This window comes from Ursus maritimus, unplaced genomic scaffold (genome assembly GCF_017311325.1).
Source record: "Ursus maritimus isolate PB19 unplaced genomic scaffold, ASM1731132v1 scaffold_9, whole genome shotgun sequence".
In the NCBI taxonomy this organism is placed as follows: Eukaryota; Metazoa; Chordata; class Mammalia; order Carnivora; family Ursidae; genus Ursus; species Ursus maritimus.
This window is the reverse complement of record NW_024427107.1, coordinates 72,185,278-72,208,292: the sequence shown is the minus strand read 5'-3', so window position 1 is coordinate 72,208,292 and position 23,015 is coordinate 72,185,278. Positions and strand designations below refer to the sequence as shown.

Genomic DNA, 23,015 nt, shown 5'->3' with positions numbered 1-23,015 from the left:
TTCAGATCCCCTGCCTGTCTACATCCGCATACACCCGGATAACCTTGCTTCTCTGTCCTTGGCAGGCTTTGGCTTGATGAGAATTTCCAAACTGTGTTTGCTGATCTTCTAAAACCCTTGAGATGAGTATTTACTGCCAAAATGGGCAAGTATACCAGAAGGATTTAATTCGGGCATGGGATAATAATGCTGGAGACCGAAGGAGGGAGAGGGGCAAGGGTTTCCTTCCTTTGCCCTCTGTCTGCTGTGGCCACAAGCACCTCTGTTGATCACTTAAAATCCTATTTGAAAAGGTCACCGGATATTATGGAGAATTGCACAGCGTAAGGACTTAGGGAGAAAGAACCGGAGGCTGGCCTCCTCAGACTCCTCCTCTATTCCCAGTCTTCCCTCATGAGGGATTTCACCCTGCGTCCCCAAGCTGCTCCCAGCCATGGTGGCCGCTCCTGCGTGGAGGAGGACCCCCCCACCCCGGGCCCAGGCACTCGACACTGTCAGTGGTGATGAGACCAGACACCTGTGCCGAGTCCGCGAGCCGCCTTCACTCCACTCTGTCACAGCTACTGGTGTGCCCATTTTCCAGAGGAGGAGACTGAGGCTTCTGACGCTCTCGGCACTGGTTTCAGGTTGCCTGGCAAGCAAGTGGCAGAAGTACAGCTAGCTGCCTTCTGAGAGCCTCGGTCCCCTCCAAAAGTCCACCCTCCACTTCAGCTCGTCTCTGATGACCTCCAGCTGGTCTTCCCCACGCCTCTTGCAGCCGGGTCTCATTTGATGTGGGAGGAAACGAAAGATGATGAAATATTTATCAGCCTGATGTCTGATGGGCACCTTCCCAGGAAAGCCCAGAGAAGCAGTTTGGAGAAGGGAGCTGGTGCTCCAAAGGCCACTCACTGGTTTATTCACGAGGCTTCATCTCTGGTATTGAAAACCCGACGTGAGAGGTGGTCTTGGCCTGGGAGCTCCGGTGGGAACAGGTGTGTGGCCTGGTTTCCCAAGGCCGGAGCCAACCCAGAGGAAGTGACTGGCAAAGGGAATCCAAAGGAGTCACCTTTGCCCATTTGTTGGCTGACAGGTCCCTGCGCTCCTGGGCTGACATGATCGGTCCTGCTTCCCTGTCTGACCTCGTCCTGTAAAATCACCCCTCCCACGGGGCACGCTCGCACCGCACTGGCCGCCGCGCTGAGGACGACCCCTTGTTTCTGCCCTGTGATCTCGCTCTGCCTCTCCCCTCTGCCTGAACTCTGCTTCCCTCATCCCTGTCTTTGCGTGGCCGACTCCTTCGGAGGCTCGGCTGAACGTTCACTCAGTGCCACCTCCCTGTCGCCCACGGTCTCGCTGTCCGCTTTTGTTTTCGGCAGGAGTGTTCGTCGTGCTCTGCTGTTTGATTTGATGCACAAGCTTCAAGAGGAGAGCGGCTTTGCCGTGTTCGCCATTGTATCACCTGCATCCAAAACAGGCCTGGCACATTCTGAGCCCCAGGGAGGCCTTGCTAAATGACCGATGGCTTCTGGTTGCTCATTATATAAAGCCAAGGGTTTGGACCAGGTGGTTGTGGAAGAGATTCCTTGCTCTGAACTTGAGAGCATTTCACTCCCGAGGCTTCCTCTTGCTGGCAGTTGCTGCTCGGACCAGCCTCATGCAGGGATCTCAGTTCCCTGCTAGCAGAGCCTGAGGCAGGCATTCGGACGTGCGTGGATTACTAAGGAGGTGCTCCAGGAGAAGGAGGGGGTGAGGGAGACAGGGGAGGGCAGGGTGAGGAGAGAAGCCGAGCAGGGACATGCCTCCAGCTGTAGTCAGCCCTCAGCTGACGCCACGGGAACCCTGAGCACAAAGCATGCCCACGACAGGGTTGGCTCCACATGGAGGCAAAGAATGCCAGCATCGTGTAATCCCAGGCACCTCAGTCATTCTGGGGGCTGCCCGGCGTGAAGGGGGCCAGGCTGTGGGCACCTCCCAGGCAAGGCAGCTCCTGCCTAGCTGGGGCAGTCCTCTGGAGCCAACAGCCCGGCTAAGGGGGAATGCATTGAGGCTGGGCGCCAGCCGCGTCTCTGCTCTGCAGGGACCTGGAGCCTTGCAAGTAGCCTGACCCCAGCTGAGAAAATGAAAACCTGAAACCTGCCTTTCCAGGTGAAGGGAGTCCGGAGGTCACTGGGAGTAATCTGCTACCTAAGGAAAGCCCGGCAGCTCTTGGTTACCAACGCCTGCCCCTCTGTGCCACTCAGGTTTCCTTCTCGTCCTCCAGGCCAGCCTTCCTTTCTAGAAGGAACAAAGGAATGGAGTTTCTTTCCTTGGTGTCCCTACTGTGTGCCAGAAACTGTTCTGGGAGCTTTGCACGTGTCACCTCTCTTAACCCTCTCAGTAACCCTGCGAGGTGGGTCTGACGATGCCGGGGTCTGCAAGGCCTAAGCCCTGGCTCTCAAGGTCCGACGCCTTGCCCAGGACCTCACGGCTCAACAGTGGCAATGGGAGAATCTCACCCCTGTCCTCTGGGCCAAAGCCTGTGATCTTCCTTCTCTCTGCTCTGCCTCTGTGAGCTTGGGTAGGACAAGAAGAGGCATCCCTCTGCCTACAGTCTTCAAAGGCTCCCACTTGCCTTTGGGGTAAGGCCAAATCTCTGGGCCTGGCTTTCTACCCCCCTCTGTGTTTTGTCACCTTCCTTCCCATTCTGTCCCATCCCTCATGTTGCCTGCTGCCACCCCCCTGTGGTGTGAAGGGGCAACTGACATTTACTCAATGCCTAAAAATGTTGGCTCTTGTTTGGGGAGCCCTCCCCACAGGCCCAGGCTAGGTATACTTTGTATGGATTATTTTGTGAGATCCAAGAGCCCACAAGGTCGGCCATGTTTTTCTGGTCTTAGAGATGAAGAAGAGGAACTCAGAGGTGACGTAGCTTTGCTCACATTCTCATAGCCAGTAAAGAGTAGGAGGAAGGTTTGCGCCCCACACCCTGCGTTCTTATCTACTAGACCAGGTTTCACCAAGAGAACTTTTCCAGTGATGGGAATGGTCCATATCTGTACTGTCCAGCCCACCAACCACCTAAGGCCGTTAAGTGCTAGAAATTTGGTTAATACAACTGAGGAACTGTATTTTGCATTGCATTTAATTTTAATTAAAAGTCGCCCCATGAGGCCAGAGGCTGTGCAGAACTGTGACGATCTGAAGGTGTTACTCTACTTGCTAGCTGAGACATTAGGCTGATGGCAGATGCCGGCGGAAGACACGAGCTTCCTGGATCAGAGGCAAAGGACGTGGTCACTCCCAGCACAGCCAGGCAGCCTGAGCTTCATGTTTGCCTCGTGGCTACTTGTTCCCCAAGTCCTGTGGCTTTGCCTCACATTTGAGGGGCTGTCCTCTTTTATAGTGGGCCACAAGCAGTCCTCCCCAGCTTTTCCCCTGGAGGGAGACGCTATGATACTGGGTGGTAAGCAGATCTGAGTTCTGCTCCAGAGGGACCCACTTTCTTCTGCCTTCCATTCTCTCTACGTCTTGGAGTTGGCCTCCGTCCCCCCATTTTTGAGATGAATAAACTGAAGCTCGCGTCAGTTGCACTCCCTGAAAGTTGAAATTACAAACTGTTCTACCTGTTACTTGTGGTCAGCTCTGTCCTGCACCCTGCAAAATAAAAACAAAAATAAAAACAAAAATAAAAACTTTGTTCTCTTTGCTCCCTTTCAAAACTATACCCTGCAAGACTCTGGAATTCCTTTTCTCTTCTGCCTTGTTGTGTTCTTCCCATCTTTCTAGAGCCAGGGCCAGGATTGCCTCCTCCTTGAAGCCCTTCTGGTCCGGCACGGTCTGTTTCTTCTCTAAAATAAAGCATTGAGTCTCATACTCTTGACCGGCAGCTCTGGAGAGCAGAGCCTTACCTTCCTGTGCAGACTTGCCCTGCACAGTGCCTGTTGAAAGGATTGGGGGAAAGCAGACCAACAAACAGGGACCCCCCCCCCCAAAAAAAAAAACAAATCTAGCAACGACCAGCTCCTACTTTATGCTCTGAACTGTATTTACAGCAGATGACCCCACTGCCCACTCCAGGAGCCAGGGTGTGTGAATAGGACTGCATTTCCCAGAAAGAGAAGGGGGTGTTTTGAAATGACTCAAAGGAAAGCTTATTGAATTGTGGCGTTTTCGTAAATCCACCCACGAGAATAGAGAAACTTGACATTTGCCTTCCGAGCCAGCGTGAAGAATGAGTCTCATTTCTTCCTAAATGAGCAGGAGGCAGTGGAATGATGCCTGCGCTGGTCTCAGGAGACCAAGGTTCTAGTCCCAGTTCTGATGCTAACCGGCTGTGTGACCTTGGGGGAAGACACTCCCCTTTCTGGGCCTCAGTTTCTCATCTCCGAAGTGGGGCAGGAATGGGAGAAGAGAAACCTGCCCCTCAAGATACCGTCTTCCCATCCTTCTTTCCAATCCGTGCTTCCACAACTCTGGGCCTCAGAGAGTCCATCTTCCCCTTCACAAGAATCAAGTGCTTCCCTCCTCCCCCCTCATCCTACTTCCTGCAGCCTCCCTGAGCAGGACCAGCCTCTGGCCCTCCTCCTGTGGAATGTGGCCCTCCACACTGGCTGGCCAAGGAAGCACTCGCTATAAGATGGGCTGAAAAAGGAGCAGTTGATTTGAACCCGCTCATGTTTCTTCAGCTTTAACACATCATGCCATCATCCTACGTGGCAGCCACAGTCATAGCGGGCCTTGACTGTGTTGGGCCCTATGCTGAGAACTTCATATCATCTCTCGCAGAATCCTTGCAAGAACCCCAGGATGCAGGTGCTATTATTACCCCTATTTTGCAGAGGAGGAAACTGAGGCCCAGAGCAGTGAAAGCCATGGAGCTGGTGAAGGGCAGAGCCTGTTCTGGAAGTCACATCTCCCGAGTGCCTACTCTATTCTTACAAATGGAATGTTGGGTGGTTGGAGATAGGATAATACAAAATGAGCCCTACATGTGTCCGCTCTGCTATGTAAGAAACAATCCCCAAATCTCGGTGACTTACAACAAATGTGTATTTCTTGTGTGTATTGCAAGTAGACTGTGGGTCAGCTGTAGGCCAACATGTTCCTTGAGTTATCTCAAAGGTGCGGGCTAAATGTAGTCATTATCTAGGGCACACCATGCTCTTGCCAGAGCTGAAAAATCCACAAAAACCCCCCACATAATCAAATTTAAATCTTCTGCTTAGAGATGGTACGCACTGTACCTGTTCCCATCCCACTGGCTAAACCCAACATCAGTGGAGTGGGGTGGTATAGCCCTCTCGCGGTGACAGGGAGGGGGCAAGGAGGGGGAACATTAATATTTGCATAATACAATTGGCCATAAACTGCTGGGCTCTGTAGCCAGAGGCATAGGTCTGACCACCTGGCTCCACCACTTGGTAGTTGCGTAGCCTTCAGGAAGGTACGTCTCCTCCTAATGCCTCAGCTTTTTCATCTGTAAAATGGGGATGGTAATTACAGCCCTGCATGAGTCTCCGGGAGGTGCCATCCCGAAGTTCTACAACTGGGTGACTTAAACAATGGAAGCTTATTTTCTCCCAGTTTTGGAGGCTGGCAGTCCAAGATCAAGGTGCTGTCCAAGTTCGTGCCTCCTGCGACTTCTCTTCCTGGCTTGCAGACAGCTACCTTCCCGCTGTGTCCTCACTGGCCTTTCTTGTGTGGGTGCACGGTGAGTGCTCATCGGTGTCTCCAGTCTGTGGGCTTAGGGCCCCACCCTTATGACCTCATTTAACCTCAGTTACCTCCCCAGGGGCCCTGTCTCCAAATACAGTCCCATTGGGGCGTAGAGATTCACAAGGACACACTGAACAGCAGTTAGGTCGCTATTAGTGCTTGGTTGTCGCTTGTCCCTCATTATACTGATTGAGTGTTTCCCTGCAGCGGTGAAGCCTCATTCCATTTATCTTTAGGTCCTTGGCACCGATCCCTTGGTACAGACTAGGTGCTCAGAAAATACATTTTTGGGATCCCGTAGTGAAGCGGGAGGCAGTTACTGGGGGCCACCCAGGTTTGGAGAACCCTGGGCTTTGCTAACCTGTTGTGATGTTGGGCACGTCCCTGTCTTGTGCTAACCAGGGTCCACCACATCAAGACTAGTGTTTTGCAACTGGCGAGATTTCACTCTTCTTCCAAATCTTCGTTCAAGATTTTATGGCCGAAGAGTATTCCATTGTGCATGAAGACCACATCTTCTTTCTCCATTCTTCTATTGATGGACACTTGGGCTGCTTCCATAATTTGGCTATTGTAAATTATGCTGCATGGAGTAATGTATAGAATTGTTGAGTCTCTATATTGTACACCTGAAACTAATGTAACACTGTATGTTAACTAGATCGGATTTTTTTTTTTTTTTTTTAAAGAAAAAGGCCAAAGGTTGTGCCAGCAAAATCTCGGCAGGTTTCATTTTCTCAGGGCCTTTTATGTCTACACCAAGGTAATTGGGCAGTGTTCAGAACCAAAATTGACTCTGAGATATTCTCTTTACAGAGATGCTGTTGTAAACTCCAGAGTGGCAGTAATTCTCCAACCCCCCTCCCACAGGTCCTGTCTCCCACCAATAAGGCGCCATAATGGCCCTGCATGACAGGGCTGGGTGTGGAGGGGCATCAAGAGAACTCGCTCGTACTGCCTTATGTCCAGGAACATTTCTGGGTCTTGCTCACGAGTCTGGGTAGACATCTCGAGTAGCTACTCAAGAGAGAACAACCAGGCTTGGAGGCACCGATTAGGATTCAGTGGTGACACTTCAAACTCTATGTTTGTTTCTTCTTCCTAATTCCCATCTGCCTTTGCTTAGGAAGGGCTGTGTCTGAGGGTGTTTGTTTGGCACAGGGATCCACCAGCTAGGGACAGAAAGATCAAGGACGCAGGGACAGCCCGCCTTTCGAAGTCCTCCACCTGATGTGGGTCAACTCAGCTCAGCTCCGCAGTGTCAGGGTGGATGGCACCGTGTGCAAGTTCTGGGCCTCCTCCCAGCTCACTGCTAATTAATTGTCGGCATGATAAATAATTCAGTGCATTTTGACTCTCACAGGCTCAATTTCCTCATCCGGGAAATGGGAGCAAAATGACACTTGCCATAAGATGTGTTGCATCTGGCCCAGAGTAGATGATGATGATGGGGATGGTGATGATGATGGGGATGGTGATGGTGATGATGATATGATGTTGATGATATGATGATAGCGATGGTGGTGAGATGCTTATGGTGATGATATGATGATGATAATAGAGACAGTGATGATGATGGTCATGGGGAGGATGGTGATGATGATGATGATAGTGATGATGGTGATAGAGGTGATGGAGATGATGATGATGAATGATGATGATGTTGATGGAGATGATGATAGTGATGGTGGTGTGATGCTTATGGTGATGATATGATGATAATAGAGACAGTGATGATGATGGTCATGGGATGATGGTGATGATGATGATGATAGTGATGATGGTGATAGAGATGATGGAGATGATGATGACGAATGATGATGATGTTGATGGAGATGATGATGATGATGGTGAGGATGGTGATGATGATGAGAGTGATGATGGTGATGGAGATGATGGTGATGATACTGACGGTGGTGGTGGTAGTGATGTTGATGATGGCAGCTTAGCCCTTAGAGAGCACTTACTACCTGCCAGGCATGCCTTAAACATTTCATATGTGTTGACCTTCTTAATCTTCTCAGCAACCCGGGAAGCTAGGCACTATCATTCTCCCGACTTTACAGATGAGGAAACTGAGGCATGGTGGAGTAAGTGGCTTGCTGAAGGATGCAGTCAGGAGTGACAGGCTGGTGGTCCCCCAGCCACTGCCTCGATGGCCTTGAGGCTCACCCAGTGTTACTTATGCAGGACTGTGTCCCACTCCAAGCTCCCCTGCATGCAGCGGGAGAGAGGGTGCCCGCAACCCATGTTGCTTATTCTGGAAAGTAATTGCTTTTAATTAAACTGTTTCATACTTCCTAAAAATTTCTCCTTTCATGTTGTTTGCATGGTGAGTCAGAGGCAGGCCAGCCCATCCTGGGCACCGACTCCCTTCTGCTGGCCGGGACGGCCGCTATGTAATATTAACGTCCATGGGCCTCTGGGTCATCCATTATTGACGTGCAGAGGTCAGCAAGCTCAGGTCCACGGGCGCAGGTGTGCTCAGGTGAGAGGGAGAGAAAGAAGCCCAGGTGGTCTTGACTATTCAGAAAGTTCTTTTCTTGCTTGCCTTGGCAGTGCACGTACTAAAATTGGAACACTACCGAAAGTTCTCTTCATCCCCACTCCCAGAGGGAAAGCATTTTGCATGCCTCACAGGTGACAAGAGCCAAGACAGCATGCGGCTGAAGCTGCTGCGGGCTGGGCTTAGTATTATCCCACGGGCAGAGTGGGGGTATTTTCATCCGTCCTTATTACTGTTTAGGAAGGGCTCTCCCCCCACTCAGCATCCAGGGAAAAAAGCTAAAACAATAATCACACTTCCCTAATTCTCAGATTCAAGTAACCTCTCCCTTCACAAAACGCCCAGCTGTCTGATTCCTGCCAATTAGAATATTCTAGAATCAGACTCTTCCCCTACCTCCGTGTAATCTGGGACTCGCCACTAGCCTGGTTGCAGGTGCATCTGAAAAGTCCTCTGTCCTCTGTCGTCGGGGCAGAATGGCTTCCAGCACCCTCTGCTGCTCACCGCACCTGTGGCCCCACCAGGCCCCTCTGCATGAGCCTCAGTTTCCTCCCCGGTCCGACGGGAGGCTGGAACTGCCTCAGGGACTGCCGTGAACGGCGGGGGTGGAGCGGCTAACCCTGCCGGGCGCATGACAGATCACCAAATGAGCGCACACCAACCCCCGGTCCTCGATCTAGGGCAGGAAGTGGTCTCAGAGATCGTGCAGTACAGGGCTCTCACTTCACAGTTTGGAGCACAGAGCCTTGCCGGTCGCTCGCCTGGCACTGACCCCACGCTCTGAAGGTGACTGTCGTTCTCTCCCCTCGCCAGGGGCCGGCTCTGCCATCCACAGAGCACTTGGTGTGTACTGTGTGTGTGTGTGAGCTGAGCTCGTTGCCGGCATGAGATCGTCATGCCTTCTCCCTGTGGTAAGTCTGAGTATTTTTTTTCCTATTTTTCAGATGAAGACATGGAGTCTCAGAGAGGTTAAGGAATTCCTCTGAGGTCACACAGCTGGTAAGTGGCAGAGCTGGGATTTAAACCCCGCTCCCTGTGACTTTAGAACCTATGTTCTTAATTGCTTGCTCACTCTGCCTTAAACTGTGTTGAAATGGTTGTCCCCCTGCCACACAAGTGGGGGAGACCAGTGACCCGGTTTTTGTATCTCTCGCCGTGCCTGCTGTGGTACCCAGAACACAGTCGGCTCTCCAGACATACAGGATGTTTCAAAGGCAGTCTTTTCTAATCCCAGGCGGTTGGGCAGTGTTCAGGGCATGGGATGGTCCTCTCATCATTGGAAAGTTCTGGTGAACCGAGTGTGTTCCCTTTTTGCTACATGCAAATGCATCAGCAGGTCACCAACACATAGGGCATGAGAAATGCATTCTGCGTTTGATTGTAAAGCAAGTCTAACGTTCCACGTGCAGACCGTACTGAAAGATTATTTCCACAGTGGATGTGGCTTGGTGATTCAGAAAGTAGGACACTTGAGTCCGTGGTGGGAAGGAGGGCAGGGCGGGTGGCGGAGGTGGGGTCCAGCATGAGGCTGACACCAGCTCGGGCCCCAGCGCCCTCCTCCACATCCCGTTAGGTGCCTGCCAGGGGCTAACCCTCTCCCTCAGCCTTTCCTGCACCCTTACCGACCATCTCTGTCTTCTCCTGGTCCTGCTGCTTCTCACGTTCCCTCCCTCCCGTCCCTGAGGGTGCCCACCTCCACTTCCTCATCCTTGAAACGCTCTCTTTTGTTTTCAGAAGTTTTCCTAGAACCTGTTTCTGAAAAATCTTTGAGAATGAACAAGCCCCATTTAGTAACATGACCGCAGATTAACTGCCTGATTTGGTCTCCTGAGCCCTCAGAAAACTCTGCGGAGTGGGGGTGAAGGGGGTGTGACTTTGATTTGCAAACCAACTTCCGGGGTGCTGAGACCCGGCAGCTGGGCAGGGGGTTCCCACCCCCACCTCAGCCGGAAAAGCTGTTTAAGTAGCTAGTTTCTACTTGGGGAAAATTCCAGTTTAAAGAAAATTTGAAAACCACTAGCTAACAAATGTCCTTGTCCTGAAGTCTGGAAAGCTGGTTCTAGGCCTGGCTCTGCCACAGCACACTGTGTGAATTTTTTTTTAATTTTTATTTATTTTATTTTATTTTATTTTATTTTATTTTATTTTATTTTATTTTATGTTTGCTAAGTGCTTTCCCTTTGCTGGGCCTCAGTTTTTCCATCTGTACAGTGGGATCCTCGGCCGTGGTTTTCCAGCCAGAGTGACAATGAGATTTTGAAAGTCCTCGTGCAGATGCTCCTTGTTCTGAGTTGACAAAGAAAAGTCATCTGGGCAGAGAACTGAGAAGAGGGTGGTATTTGATAATGACAACCCCATCCTCCATGGGTACCCTGGTTGGGAGAGACCCAGAGCCACACATACACCTGGGGGGGATTGAGCCCCCCACCCCCATGGCTGACATTCCACCCTTCCCTAGAAGTCACCACGAGGCTCCAGGCTCTCCTGGAACCAGGCCCGCGGGCCCCCCCAGCAGAGCCAGGTGTCCCCGTCACATGCTCTGTGCCCCACATCCTGCCTCAGCCACAGGGGACCGACCCCAGGAGGCAGGACCCACCCTTGCGTGCCGCAGCTCTTGGCAGTCCACAGATGCACGGTGTGGTTTTGTAGTATTTTTGGTTTTGTTGTTTTTGCAAAAGCCAAAGGAAGTCTGTAGGCCGAGCCCTGCCTTCCCTTCCTGAGGGTGGCTGATCTGCTCGGTCAGGGACAAAGAGGTCCCCAAGACAAGGTCCCAGGTTGAGAGGGCACCTGCCTTCAGCTGGACACTGCCCTGGGCTGTCCGTGGGCAGGGCTGATTTGAGGTTGTCACTGTCACCATCCCATTTCCCGTAAGAGGACACTGAGACCAGAAATGACCAAGGACCGTCCCCTCCACCTCTCACTACGCACAAACCCAAAGAAACCTCTGCTTTCTGAGCTCTGAGCACTTTTCACCCTGCCTCCGGCCTGCACACTGGAGAGCCCACTATTGTCCTCAGCATGGGGGACACGGCAGACAGGGACACAGGTGACGTTCCTGCCCTCCTGGTACAGGGAGACAGACACACAAAGAAGGAATTCTGTATACAATGAAGTGTCATTTTGTGATTAAGTCTGGGATGGGAAATGTAGCTGAGCAAGGGGACAGTGACAGTGACGCTATTTTAGGGTGATCAGGGAAGGCCCCTCCAAAGAGGGCATATGGGGAGAACCGTGAATATAGCCAGGGAGCAAACGATGTGGATTCTAGGGTAAGAACATCCTAGGTGGGGGGGGGACAGCATGTGCAAAAGCCCTGGGGCCAACACAGCTACCATTCTCTATTGTCTCCTCCATCTGTCACCCTCCACATGTCTGCAGGGGTGGGGCAAGGGGTCATGGCTGTGTAGCGAGAAAAATTGCACAGAACTGAATGGGGCAGAAAGAAGGTGTATATCTAATAGGAAACTACTTGTCTTATTTCTTAATTCTCTGTACCGTCCACTCTTGGGTGATGTTTGAAATAGTTCCATAGTTCCAATAGTTCCTTGCTTCGTATTTTTTCTCAAACTGTATGTTTGAGCCAGACTCTGATCCACTGCTTCAGGCTTGGCTTTCCAAGCCGGGCGGGAGCCTGGATCCAGAACTACAGAAATAGAACAAGAAATTGTGCTGGGGCTGTACCACTGACCTCGAACTGACCTCAGAGAGAGAGGTCCGGCAAGCAGAGCCTGGCGTGGGGGTGGAGCTGGGGGAGGGGCAGAGGCAGACACATCTCTGTCTCCTTGGGGCCATTAGCAGGCTGTGATCTCAGGCAGACTCGTCCCTCCTGGGGGGTCACCACTTCTGCCATTCTGTGTGAATACTGACACCTGTCTGGCACCTGCTGGAGCAGCTCATGGCCCAGGCGTGCTGGAAGGGACATATTTGGAGAGTTAGGGACCTGGTTCTAGTCTTGGGGCCAACACAGACTCGTGTACATCCTTGGGCAAGTCACGTCCCCTCCCCGAGCCTTTGTTTCCCCACCTAGAAAAGGAAGCAGAGAGGCATGGTCCTCTCTACGTTCCTCTGTGATCCTGAAATGCCACAAGCCTTTGCCTCTGAGGCAGGTAGCAACCAGGCACTGAGACAGAGCCTTCCAGAAGCTCCTCTTTGATTACGTAGGCCTGGACTCTCAGCGGACCGATGCCCAATGCTGGGGGCATGACCTTGGCCATCCTGCCTCAGGCATTCAGTTAAAAGCTTCAAGCTGTCCTCACCTCTCCCTGATCTGGGCTCTGTGGCTGTAGAACCAGACATTTCCAGGAGCAGAGGAATGTCTCTCTTTCCTTGGGGCCCAGAAGGACTTATTAAGTGTTCCATTAACTGAATCTCATTCAGCTGGAAAAAGAATAATCAGAATGTAGTTCTGCCTGGTTACTGGCCTGTGAACCCCTTGAAAGTTTCCCAAAAGCAATGCTCAAAAAACCTCCTATACAGAAGACAGCCCAGCCCTTCCTGCTTGCTCCCCAAGAAGCAGGCAGCGTGGGGGTCGACCAGCAAGCCCATCGTCAGTCAGCATATCATTGGCTCATCCCTCCGTCCATCTACCCAGTAAGCAGGCCCCCGTGTGGGTACAGTACCAGAGACCTTGAACTAAATGAGACACGGTCTGTACTCTCAGTGGCAGGTCAGGCTCAGCCTGACCACTTTCTTCGTTTGGTCCAACTCCAGAGAGTTCATGGCTGAGCTGACTCTGAAGGTCACACAAATGTCAACATTCAGAAACTTTCTCCTCTCTGTGTTAGTCTGTCTTCCACGGTGTCTGCCCCAAATTCATTGGCTTAGTCTTTTTCGATCAAATCAAATTTTCTTTTGCTCCCTTCCTTCCAACACATCCTCGTCTCACATGAATCTGGGGGGAAGGGAAGGGGAGGGAACCAGGGAAGTGTTCCTGGACAGGTGACACTTGAGACACGGAGTTCACCAGCTGGGGGACGGGCGAGCCAGAAAAGTCGCTCCATCAGCAGGAGAATTTTCTTGATTATAAAATTCAGTGTTTTGCAGCAAGCAGTAAGCGAGCCATCTTTTGGTCCCAGAGAAAGACATTACCTCATGTTTTGCAGTCCATTGCCGCAGATGCAATGCTGAAGAATGATCCAGATAAAAGACCGGTGGGGCCTTGCATTCTTAGCCTGCCCAGTAAGACAGGTGGGAATGCCATGGATTAGCGTCTCTTGACAATAGGGTGGCACTGAAAATGCCTGGATTTGAATCCTGGGTCTATCACCTACCAGTCGTGAGATTAGGTAGATTTGCAATTGCTTAATGTCTTTTAGCCTCAATTTTATTATCTGTAAAATGGGATAATACCTGCCTTCCACGTGATTATTCACGATTACATAAGATTGCTGTTCTAGGAACAGGGTGGGAACAAAAACAGAGTCTGAGGGGCGCCTGGGTGGCACAGCGGTTGAGCGTCTGCCTTCGGCTCAGGGCGTGATCCCAGCGTTCTGGGATCGAGCCCCACATCAGGCTCCTCCGCTATGGGCCTGCTTCTTCCTCTCCCACTCCCCCTGCTGTGTTCCCTCTCTCGCTGGCTGTCTCTATCTCTGTCGAATAAATAAATAAAATCTTTAAAAAAAAAAAAAAACAAACAGAGTCCGAGTTTAAAGAACCTAGATGTATGGAGAATCTTTTCAGCTGTTCGTAAGTACGTAATGTTGGAAAGCAGGTGGCTGAAAAGCAGAGTATGATAGACATCATGATTCAGGGATGCAGAAGGTGCAGGGATAGTCTCTCTGAGTTGACATGGGACCCAGCGTCCTGCGTTAAGTGATGGCTAGGCTCCTATCTGTGGGAAGAGCATCTGGGCAGCACACAGAGCCTGTCCCCAGGTCCTGCCCTTGTCATCTTGTGGAGGGCATGGAGCTGGTAAATAGAGTGAGCAAAGAAAAGTCATGGAGAGTGGAGTCAGAAAGTAGGCAAAGACCAGCTCTAGTAGGACCTTGCAGGCTGTGGCAAGAGCCTTGGATTTTATTCTTGGCGCGGAGGGAACTGTTGGAGACTTTTAGGTAGTGGGAGGGATGCGCAGAGAGGGGCGTGGAGGGGCTGGAAGGCTACGGTCCCGGCTTTGAGTTTATCCTATCCCCCTCTTGCTGATTGAGAAGCTAGCCTGTTCATGTGTCACGGATCCTGGCAGGTGCCATGAGGCTCCTGGGTGTGGACAAGGGCTGTTGTGAAGGTGGTGTGGGCGAGGGGGGGAGATCTCATGCCTTTCACGCCCAGAGCCAAGGCTCAGAGTGACCTCTTCTAAATTTGGGGGAAGATGACAGCTCAGTCAACACTTGCAGATTCTGAGCTCCGGAAACAGGACGGAGTGAAGGTTCTCGGGGCTGGGTCCAGATCATGGCTTATCAGAAGGCCCTCATCTGTCTACATCTACCAGTCAAATAGGGAGAAAATTAGCAGCCAGGCATACCGGGTGAGCCTCGTAAATACAGGTTGAATCTGAAGGCCGTATGCTCATTATCTGCATTAGCCAGAATATTTTACTCGAGGCAAATTATGCTCAGGGACTGAGATGGTCTTTGGCAATAATTTAACACAGGTTCGCTGCGGGAATGATGATTTATAATAGTAATATTTCACAAGCCAGGAGTCTGTAGGATAATGTCTCTTAATAAGCCATTAAAGAAATAACATGCTCCAAACCAATGATCGATGACACTGTTGTTCCAGGCAGAGTAAAGTCCAGATTTAGTTGAGGTGTACCTTTCTGTGAGCTGGGTGTCTGTGGAGTCAGTCTTTCCAAGTAGAAGCTGCCAGCTGGGGTCCCTCGATGCTAGGGCACGCGGCTAGCAGGCGACAGCACCAGCGTTGACAGGCGAGGCCTGTTACATGGCCGGCACCCCTGCCCCCGGGGGGGGGGCTCATCAAGGCAGGAACTGATGCCCTTTGTCCCCAGAGACCGCCGAGTGGTTTAACGCCACCGCCAACCGGCAGTGGCCTGGGCAAGGCAGGAACCGAGTGTCCCAAGGTCTCCGGGGAGTGATTCGGGTCAGCAAGGAGGAGCCTTGCCCGGACCGAACACACAGCGAGTCCTCACAGTTCTTGGTATCTAAAGTTCAAAGGTCCATCATGTCACAGCCGCTGCTCCACACGTCCTTATCGCCACGTCACCAGCAACGTGGTCACCAGCCCCCGGGCTCCCGTGTGCTTACGGAAACAGATGGCCATGGCGATATCCTGACACAGCCTCAGGGGGAGCAGCTCACCCCAAGATCAAAACAACGGCACTGAAGTCCTGAAGTAGAGCTGCAATCCTAGCAGAGCAAAACACAGTAAAGAGGAAGCGAGCTCGGCCTGATGGTTCGGTTCATTGTTCTAGGTTTTCGATTGTTCCTTTTCTTTGCAGAGCATAGCAGCCTTTGATAGGTAGCTCTGGTACACAACACACACCCACAGACACACACAGAGACACACACAATCACACCCACAGACACACAATCACACCCACACACAGCCACACACAGAGAGACACACAGACACACACACAGACACACACACAGACATACACAATCACACACAGAGACACAGACACACACAGTCACACACACAGTCACACACACAGACACACAATCACACACAGACACACACAATCACACACACAGACACACAGAGAGAGACACACACACGCACAGACGCACAATCACACACAGACACACACACACACAATCACACCCACAGACACACACACAATCACCCCCAGAGACACAGACACACACAGTCACACACAGTCACACACACAGACACACAATCACACACAGACACACACACAATCACACACACAGACACACAGAGAGATACACACACGCACAGACACACAATCACACACAGACACACACAATCACACCCACAGACACACAAACACACACACAATCACACACAGAGAGACACAGACACACACACAGACACACAATCACACACACAGACACACACAGACACACAACAGAGACAGAGAGAGACACACGCACAGACACACAATCACAGAGAGACACACAGACACACAATCACACACACAGACACACACAATCACACACACAGACACACACACAGAGACACACACAGACACACACAGTCATACCCACAGACACACAATCACACACAGAGAGACACACACATGCACATACAATCACACACAGAGAAACACACAGACACGCACACACACCCCCCACCCGACAGTGTTTCCCTGGCAAAGGATGCTGTTGGTTGCTCACTGGGGCAGGGAAGGACAAGGTGTAAAGGGTCAGGACCCCAGAAGGCCAAAGAAAAGAACAAAAGGAAGCACGTGGGACACCGTCTCTCCAGACCCGGTCCCTCGTCCCACCGTGTGCTGTACATCTCGGGGGAGCAGGGCTTATCTCGGCGTCCCTCACACAAGCTCGTGTGCTCCCTGCGTCAGCCCAGGACGCTCAAAGACAACCAAGGCTTCGTGAGGCCCCCCAGCAGGCAAAATAGAAGCGCTGATCCTCGGATCGTGATTCCTGCGGCGCGCTGTGTATGCTCCGCTATATCTGGAATTGTGCCAAGGCCACCCTGTCTAGCCTCGGTCTCTCTGCGACCCCAGGATAGCAGGCAGCCTTTCCTGAGCTCACCTCTCCCCACTGCACTGTAGGAGATCAAAGGACACCTGATTTAAAGCAAATTGGGCAGAGCAAGAAAGTGCCATAAAGGTGCTGTGTTCCCCGAGCGGGGGCCCTTTGATGGGGAGCCGGGGACAAGCTGTGCAGCCTCCCATCCCCAGCACTCAGCAGAGACGCAGGTGGGGGTGGGCGGAAGACTCCCAGTGTTGAATGCCCGCTCGGCGGCCATCTCCGTTGGGGCAGGGGCACCCCAGCCTCAAGGGCATTCACTGTCCTGGGGGTCAGCGAGGCTTGCTCATTCCCTCTCTCCCGCTCTACCTGCGTCCTCCATTGAAAATGGATGAGTAACAGTTGGGCGCACCTTGCAGGGGTCAGGGAGGCAGGGCTGAGTGGGGACAGTCCCCCTGCCAGTGTGGGCATACCCTCAGTGAAGCGATAGGCTCCATCACCTGAAAGGCAGTAATACTTAGCTTGAAAAGCTCCCGTTTTGTGGCTTCCCTTGGCTTGGATCACATTTGAGCCTCACTCTTACACAATGTATGATCCTGGCTTAACCTCCTGGGCCTCCATTTTCTCATCCGTAAAATGGACAGATTAAGGGATTCAGGAGTTAACAGGAATAGAGCTCTTAGACCAGCTTTTAGATCTGCCCTGGGCAAAAGTCAGTGAGCTGGAAATGCCTGCTCTCGAGAGGATCAATACAGAGGAGGGATCGGATGGGCCGACGCCCCCCGCGGAGGCAAGAGCTCTTCACTGGCTCATGTTCTTTCCCAGAACTCCTAGGGCATGTGCTGTTACTGGTTTGGTTTTGCACACAGGGCAGGGCATGGCTCAGTGTGGTCAAGTGGCTTGTCCAAGGTCACAGAACTAATCAGCCTTTGGAGCTGCAACCCCCATCGGCTCTCCACTTTCCCACGTGGCATCTAGACCTGATGGCTCTGTCTCCGTCCACTGTTTCCCAGGTGGGTGACCCTCAGCGGGTCCTCTAACCTGTCTGAGCCCGTGTGGCCAATAGGTGCTAGACGATGACGCACCTTCATGATGGCTAACGACACGAAGCGGGAAGTGATGGTGAGGGGAGAGAGCTGGCTGGACGTTCCCCAGGCCCCAGCATCTCCCTATGTGCTTTAAAATACAAACACAGCAAGGGATCGGCGTCACCACTGGTGCTGTGTGCGCGCGCATAGCGCAGGCTTTGACTCCAGGTTGAATCTGGAGCCCATCCCTTGCTGTGTGCCCTAGAGCGCATCCCTTAGGACTTTGCTATGAAAGACAAAGCATCATCCCTTTGCAAAGCTGTTGTGATGATTGAATGAGCTCTCGGAAAAGCATCCAGCCAGGTGCTGGCACCCCGCTGTGGACATTAGGGACAGGTGCACGTGCCTCCTTCCCTGACATGCTTGTGTGTGGATTTCTCCAGGACTCATCAGCTCTGGGACACCAAGACGAGTATCTCCTTCTCTGCCCTGGCTCTCAGCCCCCCTGAGCCCTTGGCTGCTCCCACCTCTGGCGTCACCTCCCATAGTCTCGCCCCTCGTGCCAGGTCACCACAGGCCTCACTCCCTCCTCGCTGGGCCCTCGCTGACCCGGCTTGCCCTGTGCTGTTGTATTTAATGCCCGAGCCTTACAGGGCCGCCTGGTTTCAATTGCTCTGAAAGCTCCCTGATGCCAGCCTTGCCCATCTACTTCAGGCACCCACGTTCCCAGTCCCCCCAGTGGACTGCTTCAAAGCCCCTTGTCAACGAGGCAAGATGTCCATCCTTTCCCCAGCACGGGCTCAGGGGGCCCCGCACAGATGGCTTGGGCGCAGAGTGCTGGGAGTTGAACAGGCTGCTGTTTCTGATGATCGCTGCCCTCCTACTCCCGAGTGGGACTCTGGGGGGCTAGCCCAGGACAGCTGTATCGTGACTCCACTGGACATCAGGACAGCCCTTCAAACCTTCGTTTCTGGGATGGTTCGTGCTAGACTCGTGCTTGTTGTCTGGGGCTCCTGCCCATCTCCAAACCCCGGGGGCTGCTGAGTTTATCCTGCAGTCTGAATCCCCATTCTCGACGTCACCAGAGATCGTCCCCTCAACCCCTTCAGGAGCCTACTGGATGCCACTGTAAATGGTTAAAAAAATCTCTCCTTGGAAGTTAGGGGCCTGGAAGGGACCTTACCTCAACTATCTAAACCTTCCCTCCATACCAGCCAGGACTCCAGCCTGTCACTTACCCGGGAGCCCTTTAGAGCCAGCGACAGACCCCCGAGGCAGAGCTGGGGTGGGGGTCTGGGTCTCAGAGTTCTGAATAGTCTTTCCTTTGCCATGACTTCGGCACCACCCAAATCAGGGAAATCCCTTTTTTTTCTCCCCCCTCCGGGGGGCAGAGGTGGGGTCAGGTGTCAGCCTGGATGTTCAGATGCGGTCCTGACCACATTGCACGCCTTGCATGTTGTATGGATGTCTTCAGACTCTGAATTTAGCACCGCTCAATCTACACACATAAGAAGATTTGCGGATTTAAATTCCTTTTGTGCAGCTCAAAATATGAAAATCTATCCACTGCTTCTCATATGACCCTAATCCTGCTTAATCACGTTTCTCAGACGCGCTCACTATTTGTGCTGCGGGGAATCTGTGTTCCCCTCCAGCAAGCAAGAGCTACCAGGGTAAGGAGAGGAGGCTTGTCGAGCCCAAGAAGGGGGCTCTCTCAACCTGTCAGCACCGCCTGGATGTGGGGGACCTGGGCAGACAGATGGTCAAGTCAGCACAGGAAGAAGTGGGGAAACAGGTCCCGAAGGAGATGGGCTTCCCAAGGCACCCAGATGGAGACAGGGCTGGTCTCAGACTCCAGGGGGTGCCGTGTGCACCCCATCTAGTCTAGCTTCCTGATGCGGTTGCATCACTCCTGTGTGTGGCTCACAAACCATCAGTGGCTCCCTATGCCTTTAGTCCAAAGTCCGCATTCCTAAAGACTTCAGCAGTCGGCCCCCACCCACTCAGGGCACCCTGATTTCCGTAACTGTGCCAGGCGCCCCCTGTCACCGCCGCCGCCGCCACCATGCACTTTTGGGAAGTTGCCTGCTCTACTGCACCCTCTGACCCCCCCCTTGCCCTCCATGACCGCCTCCTCCAGGGAGCCTTCCCTCTTCCTCCAGTCGTCATCAGCCTGCCACTTCCAAGTCGCCGGGGTCCTTGGCGTTCATGCCTTGGTACAGGTGTCCTCACACGTGAGACATAAGAGGCCAGATGAGAGGCGCCCTGGTGAGGGGTCAGCCAGAGCAGCATTGAAGAGCAGCCTCGGGAATCAGCCCAGCCCTTCCTAGCCGTGTGACCTTGAGAACATATCCTAAGGCCATGGGCCTCAGCTTTCCCATCTATAAAATGGGACTCATAGTGTTCTCTTCCACCATAGGACCTGGAACCGCCTCTCTCATACCCTGGCTAGTCCCGAAGGACCTGTGTAGCCTTGGGAAAGCTTAGCCTCTCAGAGCCCAGCTACCTCCTCCCCTGCAAAGCAGAGTACCTGTCCTGGTACTCTGGTACCTGGGTACCTGTCCCAAAGATCCTCTGGGCACCTTGCCAGGAATCCAGCACAAAACTGTGACATTGCTGGATGGGCAGACTGCATCGGGTGGATGGGGAGGCGGTGGAGGCCGCCAAACCATTATCGAGATAAGGAGGGGACCCCGCCAGGGGCCACCAAGCTGGTTAGATATGTTCTGTGGGCCTTTGTCCGCCAGCAAAACCGTGAGGATTCTCTCTGACAGCTTGATATTGAAATCTAGCAGGGAGAATGGGAGAGGCAGGTGACTCGGTGGCAGAGCAGGGCTGCGCGGTGGCTGGGGGTCAGGCTGCGGTCAGTACCTGCAGCGGCCATGGGCTGTAGGGGCCTGGCCCTGTGTCTTGTCTGCACCAGCTGCAGGTTCCTGTGGGAGGCGGTGCCCTGGAGGCGCGGTGATTGTCACCAGGGAGCCTGGGGCCCCCTCTTAGAGTGCCCCCTAGTGGGACCTGGAATGTGGTGAGCCTGGAACCTGAGAGGAGCCCAGGCGGAGCCTCTGGCTCTGTGGCTGCCATTGGCCATCTTAGTGGAAAACCTCCTGATGGGTGAGTTCCTGGGCAGCAGGGTTGGGAAGATTCCAGAAAGATCAGCTACCCAAAGCAGGAGGAGAGCCAGGGCTCTGGGCGTCCAGCTGGCCCAAACCAGCTCTTCGTGCGAATCCCCTGGGGCTGTCAGGGCTGTTCCTAGAGGTTCAGGGCTGCCTGTGGGGCTCACCTTCAGGGCTGCCGCCTGCAACAGGGAGGACCCCGGGGCCACCCGCGCCGCTCAGCAGGACGCAGATGGTGCCCTCCGCGTGGGCCACTGGGGGCAGCTTGTGACAGGGGTGTTTACGAGGACTTGGTCTGGGGCAGAGAAACCACGGGGACGGGGCCATCCCTGGGGATGGAAACCATGGGATGCATGCAGCCCTAGAGCTAAGGAGGCGAGAAGATGAGATCAGAGACGTTGCTGAGACCCTGAGACAGAGCCAGTGTATGCAGGGAGGGGCCAGAGCCCCCAGTCTCTGTCACCTGCATTCCCATGGGCCAGACCCACAGGAAGCCAGCCAGAGTGGGAGCCTGTTGATGGAGGCCCTAAGGCCTGCCCCTGGGCACAGAGCAAGGTGAGAAAGGTGGAGGGAATGCCCGATGCCCAGCTCCCAGCCTGAACCCCCAGAAGGCTTGGGTGCACACATTCAGCACTTCCCAGCAGGCAAGGCCAAGAGGGGATGGCGCTGGGGAAGATGCGATTTTCTCAGCCCTGACTTTGCGTTCTAGCAGCGTGCCTTAGGCAAGCCTTGACCTCCGTGAGCCTGATCTGGAAACTTCACTGGGTCAAACCCTGCTGGGGCTTCCCGTGGCTCCCAGGATGTAACCCCAGCCTGCCTGCCAGCTCCATCTTGCATCTTTCTCTCTGGAGTTCTGCTTGGCTTGGCCTTCTCTCTTTCAGTTCCTTCGAACTCACTCACAGACCTTTTGCACCTGCAACTTCCCCAGCCCAAAGCTTCCACAGCCCAGAGGCTCTTGTCTTCTCTGCCTAGTTACCCATCCACCGTGCAGGCCTCAGGCCATTACCACGTCCTTGAGACACCTGCCAGCTCCACCCCGTGCCCACTTGTAGTACTGAAGATGGTTGTATCAGTCAGGATTCTCTAGGGAAACAGACCCCGTAGAATATAGATGTATACATGTTAAGAGACTTATTTTCAGGAATTGGCTTATGTATTGTAGAATGGGCAGCTTCAACATCCGTAGGGCAGGCCAGCAGGCTGTAGACTGAGGCAGGATTTGCTTTCTCTGTTATAGTTTTGAGACTAAATTCCTTCCCTGCAAAGCCTCGGTTTTTGCCCTTGAGGCCTTCAACTGATTAGACAAGGCCCACCCACATTTGGCCGATCATCTCCTTTACTTAAAGTCAGCTGATTATAGATGGCAACCACATCTATTAAATGCCTTCACAGCCACGCCTAGACTAGTGTTTGACCAAAGGGCTGGGCGCCATGGCCCAGCTAAGTCGACGCATAGAATTAATCCATCACAGCCTATCTCCGTTCTTCGTGTGATCCCTTAATCTCGCCTCTGCCCTACTCTGTAAGGTTAGGTTTCAGGAGGGCAAGGGTGAAGGTCATCTACTTTCTCTAGCGATGGTTTTGCCCAGCGCTGGACAGAACAGCTGCGGCATAGCAGGTGTCCAGCCATGGTTGTGTGAGACAGTCAAAGGGAGAGAAAATCTGTGAGGGAGTGGCAGGGTGCGGATCAGAGTCAGGTGTCTGTCTGGTGCAGAGTGACCACGCGTGGTAAGCATTCCACTTCGCACAGGCCGTGTCTTCATCCTGACCTGCACCTCCTCCCCCCCAGTGCACACCGTGCTTTTTAGTTGCTCAGATGGATGCTGACACCAGAGCAAGGTGAAGTTCCCCAATATGCGTGCTGATGACGACTGTCGTTTACTGAGGGTCAGGATCATTCTAGACACTTTTCTATATCCGTGAACCCTTAGCATTGATTCTGATGTGTAGTATATACTCTGTATTCTAGGTAACATTTTTAAAGTGTGGGGGCTACACGTTAGTCTGTTTGGAAAGCGACCGCCAGTGCGAACGACGTCGTATGCGTTAATTTTTTTTCTCTTAACGGAGTCTGGGGTGAGCAGGGGCTGGCATCGTTGTCCCATCGTACAGAGAGGCATGG

The 23,015-nt window shown here is 53.0% G+C and overlaps 1 protein-coding gene and 1 long non-coding RNA gene across 5 annotated transcripts in view; one reads left to right on the top strand and one right to left on the bottom strand.

Annotated features, from left to right (window-relative positions):
* The window catches only part of ST3GAL1 (ST3 beta-galactoside alpha-2,3-sialyltransferase 1), a 93,533-nt gene that overhangs the window by 42,390 nt on the left and 28,128 nt on the right, over positions 1-23,015 (top strand). For 2 of the 4 annotated variants that reach the window (XM_040625649.1, XM_040625652.1), the window contains exon 3: positions 9,127-9,181. The gene's annotated coding sequence lies outside the window, so the exon portion shown is untranslated. Of the gene's footprint in view, positions 1-7,559; positions 9,026-9,126; positions 9,182-23,015 lie in introns of those variants that run through there. The other 2 variants (XM_040625651.1, XM_040625650.1) reach the window with 2 other exon arrangements.
* LOC121101674 lies at positions 3,090-15,685 on the bottom strand. The gene is made up of 2 exons (XR_005833627.1): positions 14,933-15,685; positions 3,090-3,615 (listed from the first exon to the last, which is right to left on the bottom strand). It is a non-coding gene; the product is annotated as an uncharacterized LOC121101674 (long non-coding RNA).